This window comes from Portunus trituberculatus, chromosome 39 (genome assembly GCF_017591435.1).
Source record: "Portunus trituberculatus isolate SZX2019 chromosome 39, ASM1759143v1, whole genome shotgun sequence".
In the NCBI taxonomy this organism is placed as follows: domain Eukaryota; kingdom Metazoa; phylum Arthropoda; class Malacostraca; order Decapoda; family Portunidae; genus Portunus; species Portunus trituberculatus.
Window position 1 is genome coordinate 9,933,678 of NC_059293.1, and position 17,326 is coordinate 9,951,003.

Consider the following 17,326-nt stretch of genomic DNA (forward strand, 5'->3'; position numbering starts at 1 on the left):
ACTTGTTTGTGTTACCGTTCCTTACATCCTTGTGTGTGTTTTAGGAATCTGTTTTATTGTTTTTAGTTTTTATTTTCTTTCTTTTTCATGGTAATTTTATTCTATATTTTATCATTTTTTATTTAAAATTCCTTATCTTTTTCCTCCATGTTTTCATTTTTCTTTTCTTAGTTTTCTTACTATTCTTTTCATTACTCTTAATAACATCACAATTTACGTAATAAAAATCTTTCTTCATACTCTTTTTTCTTATCACTCCTCTCCCATTCTCATTTCTTTCTTACTCCTCTTCGTTTTTCATCTTATGTCCCTCCCTTCCTCAGACGCAGGTGACGGAGATTCATGATGTCGTGAAGTCAGTGTTACAGACAGGCAGTGAGTGCTATAGACAGGCAGTGAGTGTTACAGACAGGCAGTGAGGCAGATGAGCAGATGAGTGTGAGGAGCAGCAACGTTAAGATTGAGTGCAAACCAGGTAAGATATGCAATGTAATTCAAAACTGTCGTGGTGTTGACGAGAAGTTGTCAACACACGGCTCGAGGGAAAGAGAGGATGCAGAGTGTGTGTGTGTGTGTGTGTGTGTGTGTGTGTGTGTGTGTGTGTGTGAGTGAGACGGGATTGGAATGACGTGTGTTGCTGGGCAGATGTGGTGTTCTCTCAGTGCTTACTTAATATGTTTGTTGAATGCTGTTGGTGCTTGATGAGCGTGTGTGTGTGTGTGTGTGTGTGTGTGTGTGTGTGTGTGTGTGTGTGTGTGTGTGTGTGTGTGTGTGTGTGTGTGTGTGTGTGTGTGTGTGTGTGTGTGTGTGTGTGTGTGTGTGTATTTAAAGATGGGAAACCGTTGATAGACTCAGACCGTAGACAGGAGAACCCGTGCGCTTCCTATCCCAAAACGCACGGTTAAGTTGTTCTTGCATTGGCTATCTATTCATTTTTTTTATTTTTGTGAGCTTCCTTCAAATGTTATGCAATGATGCGCTTTCATTCACTAGTTATTCAATGTTTTCTTCACTCTTCTATGAGTCTTCTTGTTTAATAGGATAATACTTCAAGAGACTCTTTCTGTTGTCTTTTATGTTCTTTTCTGGATTAGGCTGATATTTAGTATTTTTATTCATACTTTTCTGTTTTACTTCTCTTTCACGTTTTCATTTTCTAAAGTGTAACAATTGTAGCATTCTTTTCTTTTCGTGTCTAATTTTTTTTTTTTTTTTCTGTAGACAATTTTCTTACTTTTTTGTTGCTTCTGCATTTAACTCATCCTTTCTTTCTGAAGCGCGGACGTGTTTATCCATCACTTCACTACCCACACATCAAACATTACGAAGAAAACGAAGAGGCGATAAAAGAAAACAGACCCAATACTAATTTCCCCTCCTAACACTACCACATATTTGCCACATGATACACGAGTCACAGAAAGACGAGGCGTGATGCATATAATCTAACTTCCCTGAATAATCTCACAACGAGGTGGTGGCGAGCCCCTATTGGAGGAATTACCGGGGACAGTCATGCTAGTTAGTATTCATAAGATGGGGCTCAGATGCAAGTTCTTAATGAAAACAAAACTAATCAGTGTGGGGGATCGAGTGAGCCTGGTGTGTGTGTGCTTCCCCGTAAAAAAATAATGGACATGTCATTCTTTTGTTTACTCATCCACTGTGCAAGGAGGGAAAGATATGAAAACCAGTGAGATACAGTGAAATCTTTATGACTTTCCAGGTGACGTAAATCTCTCTCTCTCTCTCTCTCTCTCTCTCTCTCTCTCTCTCTCTCTCTCTCTCTCTCTCTCTCTCTCTCTCTCTCTCTCTCTCTTCGACCGCGTTAAGGGGAGGTAACGAAAAGGAAGCAATCATAACAGGTTAGTGCATAAGGAAGGTGATGGTGTTACAGCAAGAGAAGAAAGAGAAAGAGGTCATGATAATCGAGAGCACCAGGAGAGGCGAACGTACGGTGATGTGTTACGGAGAAAGGAGAAATAAAATGTGAGAGGGGAAAATGTAAGACGTCAGAGGAACCGGTAAAGGAAACAAGACGAGGAGAAAATGGGAAAAAGAAGTAATATTCATCTCATTGTAAGCAGAAAATTGCAGGAAATCAGAGGACAATGAGAGGAAATCACGGAAGGAAACACACATATAAGAGGAAAACTTTCGTCTTTCCGATAAATGAAGAAGAAAATGTGAGAAAAAAAATTATGAAAATCAATTAAGTACAGAAAAAGAAAATAAATAAGAAAATTCCAAATAAAACTGAGAAAATTAAGATAAACAAAAAGGCACACGATAATTAAAAGAAAAACAGCGGAAGTCATTCTACATCAGAAAAAATATATGAATGAGAAAGAGACAAACAAAAATAAAAAGACCAGATTATTACAGTTTACAAGGTTAATAGACTAAAGTGCTAAAAAAAATTTGTTGCCACATGTTCCTACTTTGTTTCTCTGCTAACATTGATGGATGCAAAAACGAGGAAATGGAAAGATTAAATGAATCTCTCTCTCTCTCTCTCTCTCTCTCTCTCTCTCTCTCTCTCTCTCTCTCTCTCTCCACAGTATCGTTCACGGAAAGTAAAACACACAACACCAAAATTTCTTTCCCATTCCACAGGTTGGCAGCTCGTGTATTTCTCTCGGCGGCGCGACAACACTTCCATAAAACTCAATCCTGCCACGCTTCATGTCTCTCCCAGCCTGCTCCTTCTAATTCAATACTCTAATACTCCGCCACCCCAGAGCAATATTGTATTATTTGCCTGCGTGACGGGATTTTTAGGTATATACACTGCTGAACCTAATACTTCCAGCTTCACACACGCCTTCAATTCCTTCCATTCGTGTATCCAATGCAATCTTTTATAACATACGCTTGGTACACACTCTGCCACGCGCTCTCAGTTTTCCTTTTGCATCTATAATACATTTCATTCCATCCTTTTATTACTACAATAATTAATAAGAGTTAAAAGAGAGGAGCTATGCATTTGTTTAAGTTTATATTCACAGCTAAGGTTAAATAATCACGGAGTTCAAATATTAGAGGACTATAAAAAGCACCACTAAAAAGCCAGGTCATGTTTAAGTAGACTTGTATAAAGATGTAGCAGTTGTAATCACTATTGACAGTAAAATCTAGTGAAGTGAATGGAATAAGATGTCAATTTGCCCTTCGTAGAATTCCAGATTACTACAAACACTATTACACTTATAAAATGAAGTGTCTCGAAAGTTGTTTAGTGATCAAAGGAAATAAAAATGTCAAAAGGTGAAAGCGTTCATCAGACTACCTCTAAATCCCTCGCTTCCTGTCTATTGGTAGGTGTAATATAATCAAAGTTACATTGACTCAGGGAATTGATATAGACTGCTCTCTCTCTCTCTCTCTCTCTCTCTCTCTCTCTCTCTCTCTCTCTCTCTCTCTCTCTCTCTCTCTCTCAGCCTCTATGATGAATTCTGAACCACCTCCAAACTTAAATTCGTCTGACTTTCCTCATTTCAACTATAATTTCTCCGAGGAATTCCGTGACATCTTTTTCAAATATTCAGTGTTTGCAGCTTCTCCCTCACTCCACCTAACGAAGCCTTACCTTAACCTAACCTGACCTTCTCCCAAACTCCACGTATCGAAATCTAACTTAACTTCTTCAATACATAACACGTTTTCATATTCATTCTGGTTACTATTTATGATTTTATACAACTTCAGAAACTTATGTGGGGATTAAAATAGTGAAGACTCTAGCCATTAATCTGCTGACCTCCAAAGACCCTTCCTAATGTAAATATAATCGTCTAATCACACCCAAAAGTTACGGTGAAAATGCGTCTCGGTACTGAAGGACATACAGTAACCTAACCTAACCTGACACAATGCCAATCAAACACCGAACTCCCGATCACTCAACGCTACAAGGAAATGAATGAGTGAGCGTCTGACCGCCTTCATCTCTCCAACAGGTCAAGGCAGTGAAAGAAAGAAGTGAGAGGCAATAAAAAGATAATCGACATGAATCTGGAAATCTGGTAAGCCACTTCAAACATGGAGTAGGCAGTAGTCACCTGCCGCCCGGTGGAATACTCCAGGAGAGGTACTTACGGGGATGTAGGCAGTGCTGCAGACTGAGTGATTCCCCGTGTCCTCTCTTCCCGGTTCCCTTTGTGGTCTCATTTATACAATTGAGCAGCTGCAGCCTGCCCTCTAAAGACAACTTCTACTACTTCCTACACTACACTACAACACCTTACACTTTTACACTCTCTTCAAATCAAAATTTAATAATGGCTTCACCACGCCCTGCCTCGGAGTCCCCCTCTGGGGAGGGGACCATAAATGTCCCCAGGTCGGACTGCCCTCTGCTGTCGACCTTGGGTGTCTTGACACTTCATCTAATACTTTCACTATCAATTTCTGCAACATTCGTGGCCTTCGTTCTAATTTTCAATCTGTGGAACACCACCTCTCCTCTACTAAACCTCATCTTCTCTTCCTAACTGAAACACAGTTGTCTGTGACTACTGACAGCAGCCCCTTTTCTGTTCCCTCCTACTTGCTCTATCCTCATTTTCAATCCAAAGCTGGATGTTGCGCATACGTGCGTAACGACACCACTTGCTCTCGTGCCCACAATCTTGAATCTTCAGAATTTTCTACCATCTGGCTAAGACTTCAATGTCACTCTCTAACTAAATTCATCTGTGCTGTATACCTCTCACCTAATTCCTCTGACTATGTAAAATTCTTTGACTATTTGACTTCCAAGGTGGAGCACATCTTATCTCACTTTCCTTTTGCTGAGATCTCCATTTTAGGGATTTCAATGTTCACCACCAGCTTTGGCTTTCATCTTCTTTCACTGACCAACCTGGTGAACAAACCTTCAACTTTGCTATCCTTCATGACCTAGAGCAGCTAGTGAAGTTCCCTACCCGTATTCCTGACCGCCTTGGAGACACGCCCAACATTCTTGATCTTTTCCTAACCTCCAACCCTTCTGCTTACTCTGTTAAACTTTCCTCTCCGTTGGGCTCCTCCGACCACAATCTAATTTCCGTTACCAGTTCTATCACTCCAGTGCAGCCTCAGGACCCGCCTAAGCGGAGGTGCTTCTGGCATTTTAACTCTGCTAAGTGGGAGGAACTAAGGCAGTACTATTCTGATTTCCTTGGGATGATTATTGTTTTCATGTCAGAGATCCTTCTCTTTGTGCCGAGCGCATAACAGAGGTGATTATCTCTGGCATGGAGCTATACATTCCTCATACTTTCTCTAACCCTAAAGCTAAAAAGCCTTGGTTTAACTCTGCTTGTTCTCGTGCTGTCAATGATAGAGAGGCGGCTCACAAACGGTTCCGTAGCCATCCAACTGCTGAAACTCATGCCCTATATATTTCTGCCCGTAATCATGCCAAATCTATTCTCCAACTTACTAAAACTCTTTCATCAATAGAAAATGTCAAAGTCTTTCCAATTCTAACTCCTCTCGAGATTTCTGGCATCTAGCCAATAATATCTCTAACAACTTTACTTCTTCGTCTTTCCCTCCTTTACTTCATCCAGATGGCTCTACAGCTGTCTCTTCTTTTCTAAAGCTGAACTCTTCGCTCAAACCTTTGCTACCAACTCAACTTTGGATGATTCTGGGCATATTCCTCCTACTCCTCCACCCTCTGACTACTTCATCCCTAAAATTAAAATTCTTTATAAAGACGTTTTCCTGGCCCTCTCTGGCCTTGATTCTCGGAAGGCTTACGGTCCGGATGGAGTCCCTCCTGTTGTTCTCAAAACTGTGCTTCCGAACTCGCTCACTGCCTGGTCAAACTCTTTCATCTGTGTCTCTCTACTTCTATTTATCCTTCTTGCTGGAAGTTTGCTCACATTCAACCTGTCCCTAAAAAGGTGACCACTCCAATCCTTCTAACTACCGCCCTATAGCTTTGATTTCCTGCCTTTCTAAAGCCTTTGAGTCTATCCTTAATAGGAAGATAATGAGGCATCTATCAGCTCACAACCTTCTCTCTGATTGCCAGTATGGTTTCCGTAAAGGCAGATCTACTGGTGATCTTCTTACTTTCCTAACTGAATCTTGGTCATCCTCTTTAGGGACTTCGGTGAAACCTTTGCTGTCGGCCTTGACATATCGAAAGCCTTCGATAGAGTCTGGCACAAATCTTTAATTTCTAAACTACCCTCCTACGGATTCTATCCTTCTCTCTGTACCTTCATCTCCAGTTTCCTTTCCGATCGTTCTATTGCTGCTGTAGTAGACGGTCACTGTTCTTCCCTAAAACTATCAACAGTGGTGTTCCACAGGGTTCTGTCCTATCACCCACTCTCTTTCTATTATTCATCAATGATCTCCTAAATCTGACTCAATGCCCTATCCACTCCTATGCTGATGATACCACCCTGCATTATTCAACAGCGTTCAACAGACGCCCAACCCAACAACAATTAAATGACTCAAGGCGAGATGCTATAGGACGCCTAACTTCTGATCTTTCACTTGTTTCTGATTGGGGCAGAGAAAACCTGGTTTTGTTCAATGCCTCAAAAACTCAATTTCTACAACTATCTACTCGACATAACCTTCCAGACAACTATCCTCTCTTCTTCAATAACACTCAACTTCCCTCTCCTCTACATTAAACACACTCGGTCTATCCTTCACTAAAAATCTAAACTGGAAATTTCACATCTCTACTCTTGCTAAATCAGCTTCCAAGAAGTTAGGTGTCCTATGGCGTCTTCGTCCATTTTTCTCCCTCCCAGCTGCTTGCTCTGTACAAGGGCCTTATCCGCCCGTGTATGGAGTATGGCTCTCATGTCTGGGGGATCCACACACAGCTTTACTAAACAAGGTGGAATCTAAAGCTTTTCGTCTTATCAACTCTTCTCCTCTAACTGACTGTCTTGATTCTTTAAGTCACCGCCGCAATGTTGCATCTTTATCTGTCTTCTACCGCTGTTTTCATGCTGTCTGCTCTTCTGAACTTGCTAACTGCATGCCTTCCCCTCCTGCGGCCTCGCTGCACAAGACTCTCTACTTCTTCTCATCCCTATTCTGTCCATCTTCCTAATGCAAGAGTTAACCAGTATCTTCACTCCTTCATTCCCTACACTGGTAAACTCTGGAACTCTCTACCTGTGTCTGTATTTCCACCTGCCTATGACTTAAACTCTTTCAAAAGAGGAGTGTCAAGACACCTCTTACGTTAACTGGACCCTCCTTTTAGATTTTTTTTGTTTTTTCTCTTTCTCCTTTCTTCTTAACAGGGCCTGGCAACCAGCGGGATTTTTTTTTTTCCAACACTTTGTTTGCCCTTGGCCAGTGCCCTTGTAATGTAAAAAAAAAAAAAAAAAAAAAAAAAACTCGACGGCGCAAGAAATAGGATCTCAATTCAGGGAACAGCGTAAGAGAGCAGTGGTGTTCCTCTTATTGTCCTTTTCCTTCTTTTCTTCCTTCTCCTCCTCCTCCTCCTCCTCCTCCTCCTCCTCCTCCTCCTCCTTCTCCTCCTCCTCTTCCACCTTCTCCTCCTTTTCCTTCATATTGATTCTGGAGTGCCTTATGTTTTGTTTTTCTATCTGTCTGTCTGTCTGTCTCTCTCTCTCTCTCTCTCTCTCTCTCTCTCTCTCTCTCTCTCTCTCTCTCTCTCTCTCTCTCTCTCTCTCTCTCTCTCTCTCTCTCTCTCTCTCTCTCTCTCTCTCTCCTTATTTATGTTGATTGATTTCAATTAGTGACGCTTCCAGATGTTCTTTCTTTACTCAAAATTTCTACGAGTTTGTTAATTCCAACTTTTCTTTCATTAGTTACATTTTTTTCTATTTTGAATCTCTCTAATTTCAATCGTCTCCTTGGCCTCCACTCGATAATTATACGGGAAAATAAAAAAAAGATAAATAAATAAAGACGTAATGAAAACAAAGGAAAATATGAATAAACGAGAATAGAAAACTGCGAACATTTTACCAAACAGACGAGAGGAAGAAAAAGAAAAAACACACACGCACACTCAGAGATACAACAAAACCCCAGTACATCCCGGCGAGCAAGAAAAACCAAAAACTCAAAAAACAATTCTGCACAAGAGAGAAGCGAAACAAACATACCTTCAATCCATTCACACGAGACGAAATTACCTGGAGACAAGACAGGTAAAAAACACCTAAACACACACGCGGAAAAAAATAAACTCTCCACATAGGTAAGGAAGAAAAACAACCTAGAGACACCCAGACACGCAGGAAGAGAGCTAAGAAAGTGAAAGGCTAGACACAAAACACCTCGACTCCCACTTATCAGGAACACAAGCTTCAAACAGGAGGCCACAAACATTCCCTCACCTGTCGGAAATGAAGGACAACCAGAGAGAGAGAGAGAAAGTGATAAGCCTGTGAGTGTGTGTGTGTGTGTGTGTGTGTGTGTGTGTGTGTGTGTGTGTGTGTGTGTGTGTGTGTGTGTGTGTGTGTGTGTGTGAAGAGGAATCTAGGATAGAGTATCTCGTTTCCTTCACCTTCCAGCTCTCCGCTTCCTTCCCTTTTCTGCGCAGTCACCCATGAAGTAAAATTTCCGGGGGGGGAAGAGAGAGAGAGAGAGAGAGATGGGGGGCAAAAGTCGTGTTATGGAGAGTGAACCTGAAAAGTGGAGAGGATAAAAGAAATGGGAGGACATGAAATGGACCTAACCTATCCTAACCAAACCTGACCTCACGTAACCTAACACAAGCAAAACCCAACCTAACCTAACCAGAGTACAGTTAGATATATGGGAAAGGGGAGAAAATGGGAAGATATAGTAAGGAAGATGTCATGAGGAATGGAGATGAGGGATGATAATAAAAAGGAGAAATAAAGGAGTCGTGGAGGTGTTATGAGGAGTGTGTGTAAATGGCGAAAATGGCAAGAATACAAGATTGGTAGGAATGAAGAAATTGAAAAAAAAAAGAGGGAAAGTAGAAAATATACTGGTTATGGGAGGAATATATAAGAATAAAACACTGACTACATAAAAGAAGGGAGTAAGGAGGAGAATATTAAAGATGATAGGAAGGGATGATGATACTGATGACATATAACAAGGTAGTAAGGAAATGAAGTAAGAAAATGATGAGAAAAATAAAAAAAATAACAGCCTTAACTTATTATATCTCTTCGATCAAACCATTATATTTTCTTTTCTTGTGCGTGATAAGAAACTCAAACAATTACGTGAGATTTAAGAGCATAGTATGGTAATGGATGTAAAACGAAAATGGCACTAAGAATAAATAAAAATCAACTTCACTGTATTAATTCGAGCGAAAACCTATACTGTTCATGACGGTAAGGAATAACAATGAACAAGCTCGCTCTACCTCCTTTCCTTCACAGCAACAGAGTGATTGATTGCGTCCCAGATGTGTTGACAGGCGAAAGAATTGTTCAGGCCAGAGATGAAAGACAAAGAAAAAAGTTACCCGCAATACAGAAGAAAAATATAAACCTGTCGGCCATTCAGGTCAAAGTTTCTTGCAGTCTTGAAGAATACTTAAGTGGAGGAAATATTGATAAAGGAAGGGAATATTCGTCACAATGTTGTCCTCGTTTGATGCGGGGAAAGGTGAACTTGAAATATGGTGAAACATAATGCACAGTGCGTATAGGAAAATGGGAAAGGGAGCATTACCCATAATTTTACCCGTGTTTAGTCTTGGGGGAAAGGAAACTTGAAATATGATGAGAGACAACACGTAAAGGAGACGAAAGGAAGGAATTCGAACTAGGAAACTTGTTACTGATCAATTCCAACTTAAGCAGTGAAATCCAAATGATGATGACGATGCACAAAAAAAGCGTAAGGGTACATAATAAAACAAAACCTTACAAGTCCTTTTAAAAATCACTGCATTACATATAAACGAATTTCCACAAATACAACACGTGTTTGTTCATGGATGTCTTGTTTCCAGTTAGTGAAGAGCGTTATTCTAATCCTAAACAAGCCAGATTTTCAGGATTCTGTGAACGTTCTGTGGCAACACACAATTAAAATCAACATGGTAAAGGAGACGCATCTTTCACTCATTAATTAACAATATAAAAACAAAACAACACCCATTGAGAGACACCCATTATTAACTAGCCGAGTGTAGACGATCCATTGTTGCTGTTTATACACGCCCAGTGCCGATACAACCTATTCACTTCCTCTAAGCGGAAACAATGTGCGAGCCGTGAGAACACAAGGGTGTCCGCGTGTTGACGAAGGACGAGAAGCGGTGTGTTCAACGTGGTGTGGTCGTTGGCTTGACGAAGGAGGGAGGCGTCGCAGCGGGCTACCGGGAGTGTAGATGGAGCGTCAGACCTCCCGCGGCAACACTCACACCGCCTCCCGTCCAGCCAGGAACTCGTTTTCTTTACACAAAGGGAAACACGTCATGGGGCACCAAAGTAAAAGAATAGGAGAGTTCTTTGCCCGGCAGTCCAGAGAGGGATTTCCTATTGAGTAAAAGTACAAAAACAAAGTTCAATTTCTCTTTTTTTTATGTAAGAGGGACTAGCCAAGAGCAACAGAACTTAAAAAAAAAGTAAAAAAAAAAAAAAAAAACCTTGCAGAGTGTCAGTCTCTATTCAAAAGGCAAAAGTGTTCGACAAGGAAAAGTATCGAGTTGTTTTCCATGATGACGGTCTGAAAAGAAACGCTCCTGCTGCAAATGAAAGAACTGACATGTGGGACAGGTGCGGTGGAGGTTAAAAATTGACCAACATTCTGTACACGATTCCAATGTGGTGAGCATTAACTTCGGACCATATTCTGAAACACTCTACACTGCACACCGACTATTCAAAAGGCTCTGAAATTGACGGGACAAGAGTTTTAGAGATGTTTTCAGTGCTTCTAGCGACACATGAATGGCATTTTTACATTACTGGCAGCAGAATTACACTGAAGAATAAGGCTAATCATCTAAATAGCCTTTAAAAAGATTCGTGGCGGAAGAAAACAGCATTGGATCTTGATATTGGCCTCTGATGTATCTTTTGGTTAACAGACTTGTAAAACTGAAAGCGAATCGGAATTAAACTGAGAGAAATGGCAAAATAGATTAAAAAGTGAAAGTGAGGACAGGAGACTCAATGACTGACCTCACTGTACTGAAAGGAGAAAATACAGTAAAATGTGAGAGGAGGAACATTACTAACATAACGCAACTGTTTAAGGTAGTAGTAGAGTTTATACTTAAAGATCTTCCCCCAGCAACTCTTCCATCACAGCGTGTCGTGTGCCGCGGCCCTCTCTTCCCCCCATCCCCTCTACCACCACCACCACCACCACATAGGCGATATCCTGGTGCCCTAGATCGCTCAATACGTCGAGTGAAAGGTATCCCCATTTCTATTGACACGGTGTAAGAGTATTCAGACCCCTTCAGTAACACGACACATTTCCATATTCATTCTGCTTTCTATTTGGTGATTTGATCAGAAAGTTAGGTAGAGGTTAGAATAGTGAAAACTGTGGCTATTAATTTTCTGATCTCCATAGACCCTTCCTAATGTAAGTAAAATTGTGTAATCATACTCAAAACTCATGGTAAAAATGCGTCCCAGAAGTAATGAAAAGTTAACGATTTCTCTCTCTCTCTCTCTCTCTCTCTCTCAGATATAACATAATTCATACGTCCAGAGGAAATGTAATTCTTAGAAGCACATGCGAAAATGGAAACACTAATTACAGAAATATGTGTTCCTCCCTTCGTGTTTCCAAGGTCAGTCACTGGAGTGTGGTAATTAACTGGAGAAAATAACTAACAGTATAGACTCGTGCGCTTCACTAAACCTCTCCGATCTTGTTCATTAGTTGGTGTTGTGTTTGACGTGTTCTTTAGTTAGTATCTATTTGTTTACTTGTCTATTTATACGTTTGATTTAATATTTTCTTTATATGTTTACTAATTATACTTTTTTCCCTTTTCTTTTATTTGTTTTTGTTTTCCTCTTGCTTATTTTTTGTTTTCTTTATTGATCTATTTTCATCTATTCATATTTTTTCCTATAGTGTTTTATCAATCATTCATTTACTTGTTCCTATACCTCGTTATTTATTTTCTTCATTTCTTATTTCAGCTATTCGTTATTTACTTAATTTTCCTATATATTCACTCAATTCTAATTCAACATTTTTCATACCAATTAATTCTCATTCATTTATTTGTGTTCTACCTTATTCATGTTATATAGTTTATTTCCATTTCCATCTATTTATTTTATTTCTTCATACATCTATTTGCTTATTTCATTTGTTTGGTGCAGGGGAGAAGCTTCGCATATTCCTCACCACCAGCAGGATGAAGGTGTCTGAGAGCTGAAGGCTGATTACATTAGGTGGCGGACACTCGTACCGCTGGCGTCAGTTGCGAAAGGGTGCACACATGGAGTAATTACGGTGAGCTGGGGAGTATCGAGCTCGGGATTGAAGGTCACAAGCTAAACAACTGTTCACTTTAATCATAACGAGAAACCACCGATCACCACCACTTTTCTTTGCTCTGCTCGCTCATTCTTTAGTCTTGATGTGCTGACTATTCATAAATTATTATTCCAGATCGGAATTAGTTTTCATTCCTTTTCTGCTGGGAATTTACTTACAATAAAAAGAATTACTGTGTCTGAGAACTTAGAGGAAGCACGCTAAACACGGTGGAAGGCAGTGTAGTATCACCATCTTAACAAAAAAAGTGTTTCACCTCTCCCTAAATCTAAATTAAGAACATCGTCATTTTTCTCAGATGATTTTTCTCAGATTTATTTTATTAAGGCAAGTTTTAGATACTCCCAGGCCAGGATAAAGCCAACAGTAGCAACAGGTGCGTCACGTGATGAGTTTACGTAAGCAAAAAGAAAAAAAAAAAAAAGATGGATAAAGAAACAAGCGGCTTGCGCAGTTTTGCTTAAGAGAGTGAAGACACGTTACTGCACGGTTGTCATTGCATTGCTGCCACAGAGACACCGACGCCCCTGGAGAGAAGGAGTGTCACGTTGCATGATGCATATCTGGCGAACAATTTCAAGGTCACATCATCCACCGAGGCGGTTCACTTGCTATTTTTCACCTTTATGGAAATTCATCTCCGCTGTTCGCCTTCCCTTTGAAGCCAATATTTGCCTTCGCGCCGCCTCACTGCCCTCTGACCGTGAAGCGTCTCTTGGCCTCTGTTTTCATCAACCACTCCCAGGAAACAAATTTGCTCTCTTTGCACACAAGCAAAATTTTACCTTTGTTCTTTTGGTGGCAGCTTGGAGGGTTCCTGGGAGAGGGAAGGAAGAATGAAACAATAATATATTTCTGTCAATACGGTGATATTTTTGTTCTCTTCTAACATTCACGTCTCTTCAGTTTCGTGTGGAGTGCGCTGACCGTGAGCTGACTCGCTGGTAATGTTTGATGTAAAATTTTATGAATTGTCTTCTATTAATCATTGCATTCATTCACGTGTTGCTTCGCTGAATGCTAATTTTCACGAACTTGTTTCTCTTTCAAGTCCGATGTGATGAAAAGGAGCACACACACACACACACACAGACACAGCACTTTTATGACACTCAAACAACTCCCTATCCTCGCCGCATACCTCGAAGCACCGACACTACTTCGATGCGCCATGACCTGTCGCCACTATTTCGAAGCTCTTATCCAACGCGCCGCTCCGCCACAAACATATCGCCCTCACGTCAACACCTCGTCTTGTTATCGAAGAGAGAGAGAGAGAGAGAGAGAGAGAGAGAGAGAGAGAGAGAGAGAGAGATCCGTACTTAAGTGAAATTTACATATATACATTGACTTCAAATATAAACACTTGACACAAATCACACACACACACACACACACACACACACACACACACACACACACACGGATAAAAGAGACAATACCTAAAGCAAGACACTCCTATATATACATCCTTCTAAACGTATTTCGTCACAAGCATTGCCAGCATTTTATTCACGGCACCAGCTACCTTGCGTCATCACACACACACACACACACACACACGAGAATGAATGTTACACGTTTAGTTAATTTTAGCACTGTTTACTTGTTAGATGGGAGACGCTAGTGAAAAATAACAGTATACGACACTCTCTCTCTCTCTCTCTCTCTCTCTCTCTCTCTCTCTCTCTCTCTCTCTCTCTCCAGACATCTCTACTCAGACAATTCCTAAAGAGGAGATGGCCGTAAGTATTCATAAAACCCCTGCTCTATCTCTCTCTCTCTCTCTCTCTCTCTCTCTCTCTCTCTCTCTCTCTCTCTCTCTCTCTCTCCAAGGTCACTCAAATTGGCGCAGTTAGGTCTTCCACACGCTACACTAACATCAGAGAGAGAGAGAGAGAGAGAGAGAGAGAGAGAGAGAGCATGTGGTACGGAGGAGAGAACATAACGAATGAGATGAGAAAATGGAAACAGGAATTGAGAGAGATTGGCAAGGAAAATTGAACAGAAGCTAAATGAGAGAGAGAGAGAGAGAGAGAGAGAGAGAGAGAGAGAGAGAGAGAGAGAGAGAGAGAGAAAGCTACGTTACACTCCAGACAATTTACAAGAAAGACAAACATTTGCGGTTAATTTCACAGCATCGTGGCATCGTATTGTGTTTGTGTTGGTTTGGTCGTTGTTTGGGGAATGGCATAGATTAGCCACCGTCAGTGCATGGAAGGCTTGGTGTTAATTGACTCTATCGTCTCATTCACTCACGCGCACACCTACAGGCCTAAACAATTCTCTCTCTCTCTCTCTCTCTCTCTCTCTCTCTCTCTCTCTCTCTCTCTCATTTCAGGAACAGAAAGAACATTTCGTACATAATCAGGAACTCTTACGGGAATGAAATTGTATACATAATTATAATCTCTCTCTCTCTCTCTCTCTCTCTCTCTCTCTCGATGCTGCGATGTCTGAATATCAATCAAACAACTGAACATCGACAACTCAGAGGACTTGGAAGACTGAGGGACGGCACTGCACACTAAGGAAACCAACCTTTGACTTATGACTTACCATTTGTCACCGCACACCCGCTATCCTCACACACCTGTAGTCCTGCTTCACCTTGACCAGCAATAGTGACAGTCAAACAAGGCACACACTCCGGCACACATCTCCACCTCACAACACACTCGGCACCACTGGTTTGACTTGCCGCGTCTCGCATCGCTTCGGTTCACTGTTTCGAAGCCGTTCAGTACAAAGTTACCAGTTTATTGCATTTGGAACTACGTTATCTTCACATCATAGCACAAATTCAGTCTTGATCTACTGTTAACGTTTGATAAGCAAAAACAATGAAACCGCGACTATCAACACACGTGAATGATGGAGGCTTGAATGGTTGGCCCAGGCAGGACTGATGGAAAGCGAAAAGCTGGGAGGAATTCTGGGGTAATCTCGGGTGCTGGACATTTGGAGGGTTGGTGGGACGTCCTAGAGTAGTGTAGGGAGGTTGTAGGTGAAGATAAGTGAACACCATACACTATTCCTGCACTTAGATCATATAAAAGTGGTTTGTGTTGAGAATACTACAACAGAAAGATGGAAAAGCTCCTCCTGATGACGCCATGTGCACTCTCAGTCCGATCAGAGCCATCTACCGAAGCGCCGTATTACTAGAATTAAATTTTAAGGTAGACTCGCTCAGTTTTAAAGAGTTATGAATGTTTCCGTGCAATAAAACCATCGTCACCATCAGTAATATGAACATAACGTTGTTTATTGGAGAGCTTGTCATATGTGGGAGGGAGAGAAAGAAGAAAATATGAGAGAATGACAAGATGAGAGAGAGAGAGAGAGAGAGAGAGAGAGAGAGAGAGAGACAGAGAGTCACAAATATTAATGCATTATTCGAGTGATTTAAATATTTTATGCAAGGTAATGAGCTAATGCAACTCTCTCTCTCTCTCTCTCTCTCTCTCTCTCTCTCTCTCTCTCTCTCTCTCTCTCTCTCTCTCTCTCTCTCTCTCTCTCTCTCTCTCTCTCTCTCTCTCTCTCTCTCTCTCTCTCTCTCTCTCTCTCTCTCTCTCTCTCTCTCTATTTATCTATTTCAACTGTATCACTATAACTAGTACATCATTCTCAAACGGAGGAAGAGGAGGAGTATGAGCAAAGTAGTGATGGGAAATAACAGAAAGGGAAGGAAACAGAAAAGAGAGAGAAGGAAATAAGGAAAGAGAAGATAAAAAGGGGATGGATGAAGAGGGGAGAGCATGTTGTGTCTAGGCTAAAGTCTCTCTCTCTCTCTCTCTCTCTCTCTCTCTCTCTCTCTCTCTCTCTCTCTCTCTCTCTCTCTCTCTCTCAGCACTAATTGGGAGAAAAATACTTGTTTATTGCTTGATGTAAGTAACCCTAGAAAGTTTATTTCCGAGCCAAATAAGACACTGAAAATTTACGGACACTAAAAAGGTTAGAGAGACGCCACCACTCACTCCAATCTTGCAGAAGGTGTCTTGAAATTATGCTCTAAAGTTCCCTGAGTCTTAACAATGTACTCTAAACTTGCTTGTGTCTTGAAATTAAACTCTCAGCTTATATATTCCTTGAACTTTACTTTAAACTTACACGTGTTTAGAAAGAATACTCCAAACATACGTACATGTGTCTTGAACTTTCCTACTCGTGTCTTGATATATTTAAAACTTGCATGTCTCTATAATTTTCTTATACAAATGTTTTCATATTACACTGTGAACTTGAATGCGTCTTGAACTTCCTTGTCTTCAAATCATACTCTGAACTTCTATTTGTCTTCAGGTTATACTATGACACTGTGAACTTGAATGCGTCTTGAACTTCCTTGTCTTCAAATCATACTCTGAACTTCTTTTTGTCTTTATGTTATACTCTAACACTGAACTTAAATGTGTCTTGAACTTCCTTGTCTTCAAATCATACTCTAAACTTCTTTTTGTCTTCATATTATACTCTGACACTGAACTTAAATGTGTCCTGAACTTCCTTGTCTTCAAATCATACTCTGAACTTCAATTTGTCTTCATGTTATATTGACACTCTAAACTTGAATGCTTCTTGAACTTCCTTGTCTTCAAATTATACTCTGAACTTCTATTTGTCTTCAGCTTATACTATGACACTGTGAACTTGGCTGTGTCTTGAACTTCCTTGTCTTCAAATCATACTCTGAACTTCAATTTGTTTTCATGTTATATTGACACTCTAAACTTGAATGCTTCTTGAACTTCCTTGTCTTCAAATCATACCCTGAACTTCTACTATTTGTCTCCATGATATACTCCGAACTTCCAGCACAACACTCCCTCCATTCAACCCGAGAAGCCAAAAA

The 17,326-nt window shown here is 40.7% G+C and overlaps 1 protein-coding gene across 5 annotated transcripts in view; it reads right to left on the reverse strand.

Annotated features, from left to right (window-relative positions):
- LOC123515401 (probable G-protein coupled receptor AH9.1) overlaps positions 1–17,326 on the reverse strand; it is a 180,212-nt gene that overhangs the window by 69,205 nt on the left and 93,681 nt on the right. The window contains exons 1-3 of one of the 5 annotated variants that reach the window (XM_045273942.1): positions 15,031–15,164; positions 13,613–13,724; positions 13,257–13,288 (exon numbers count right to left, since the gene is read on the reverse strand). The exons of 2 other annotated variants lie outside the window; for them this stretch is intronic. The gene's annotated coding sequence lies outside the window, so the exon portion shown is untranslated. Of the gene's footprint in view, positions 1–13,256; positions 13,289–13,612; positions 13,725–15,030; positions 15,170–17,326 lie in introns of those variants that run through there. 2 more of the 5 variants (XM_045273940.1, XM_045273941.1) reach the window with 2 other exon arrangements.